At 51.1% G+C, this 1,709-nt stretch overlaps 1 protein-coding gene across 1 annotated transcript in view; it reads left to right on the top strand.

Annotated features, from left to right (window-relative positions):
• TULP2 (tubby like protein 2) overlaps nt 1–1,709 on the top strand; it is an 11,847-nt gene that overhangs the window by 7,873 nt on the left and 2,265 nt on the right. The gene's annotated exons all lie outside the window — the stretch shown is intronic.

The following is a 1,709-nucleotide window of genomic DNA, read 5'->3' on the forward strand; positions in this document are numbered from 1 at the left end:
AGGGCGGGGGTGGGAAGCAAGAACCGATGAGAACTACTTACTCCCATCGGCACTTGAGCGATTTTCTAGGTAGGGCCGACTCCATGATGTTGCAAAGCCTCTTGGGAACTGTAGTTTACACGGTCTTCGGAGGTTTTTTTGCGGGGGTCTAGTGAAGGCGCCGCACGACTTTGGGAGTAGTTTTCGCAGCTCAGAGGCCCGCAGCAGGGAAATGAGTACGCCTAGGCTTAGTTCCTGATTTTATCTCCAGCGGACTACCTAGTGCTCCAGTTCGGCCGCGTGGCCCCAGACACGTTCACCATGGACTTCCGCTTCCCGCTTTGCCCTCTCCAAGCCTTCGCCATCTGCTTGTCCAGTTTCGATGGGAAACTGGCGTGTGAGTAAACCAATGAAGTACGGTAATCTCATCGGCTCCTGTGCCCGCTCATTTGGAGGCTAATAGGCGACACTTACTAGACGCCTCCTGGGTACCCAGTCCTGGGTTTTAGGGAGTGGGCTGTGCAGCAGCACCTGCTCTCCTGGGACTCAGAATGGCTCATGGGAGATGGGTCTTAAGCAGCAAAAAATCAAAACGCTCCTCTGCTATGAAGGATGAAAGCACATGGAGGCCCGGGTGGGCTGGGTTGGAGCGAGGTGTCTCTTCACGAGGAACTGGCTGAGCCAGAGGGGTGGGGGATGGGAACATCAGACAGTAGGCAAAGCTCTACACAGAGGTCTCAAGGTGAAAATGTGCCTGGATGGTCTGGGATAGCGTGACAGAAGCCTGGGGAACCACTGGAGGACCCGCAGGGTATGAGGCGGGAAGGGTGCAGGACATTTGGGCCATTCTCTTTGAACTGCTGGACAGATCTTATGAGGTCAGAGGAGAGGTCTAAGCTGGAGATGTAAACGTGGATGGGTATTTGATGATATGCAGGAAGGGCGATGAGAAAAATTACAATACTAGCTAATATGTATTTGTTAGTTGGTGAGCACTGTTTTAAATATGAATCCCTTTGGGGCCTTATAATCCCATAGGTATGTATAGTTGTCAGCCACATTTTACAGATAAGGAAACTGAGTCAGTGGCCACAGGGCTTGTAAACGTGAAATCAGAAGTTGAAGACCCTGAGGAACTGAGCATGTAAAGACCAGGAGGATGAGTCTTTATATTCCAGGGAGGCACAGAAAACCGGAGCATAACTCCTTTTTGGAGATCAGTGAGTCCAGCACCCAGCCCCTTTGGAGGACAATTGTCCCAAGTTTAATAAAATTTAGGCAGAAGCCCAAGAAAAACTACAAAACCCACCAGCCCGTGTTCAAAAGAAGCCTCAGGATGAGAAGAGGCAAATTTGAGGGATGATGGGAAATGTAGTTTATCCTCTATTAAGGCACTTGCCTTTATGCTATTCCTGCCCACTACCTCTAGGACCCAGGAAGAGTAGATACTGTCAGTTCAGATACACGCGGTGATGTTGCTCACTACAAATCAAGGCTTTATTTCTTAAACCAACTGGTAAAAAAAATAAATAGTAACAAACCACAGGGTCTTAGCCACGCCTCCCACTGAGGTCCAGGCAAGGAGACACATAAAGAGGGGAGGGAGAAGCCACAGCATGGCTCAAGGGCGTGGCCTGGACAAAGGATGTGGGTAGGGTCTGGGTAGGGGCAGGTATGGCGGCCAGAGAAGGGGGAGGGTTCCCAAGACGTGCCCAGGCCCTGGCCCGGGC

Source organism: Pteropus vampyrus, unplaced genomic scaffold (assembly GCF_000151845.1).
Source record: "Pteropus vampyrus isolate Shadow unplaced genomic scaffold, Pvam_2.0 Scaffold250, whole genome shotgun sequence".
NCBI classification, from domain to species: domain Eukaryota; kingdom Metazoa; phylum Chordata; class Mammalia; order Chiroptera; family Pteropodidae; genus Pteropus; species Pteropus vampyrus.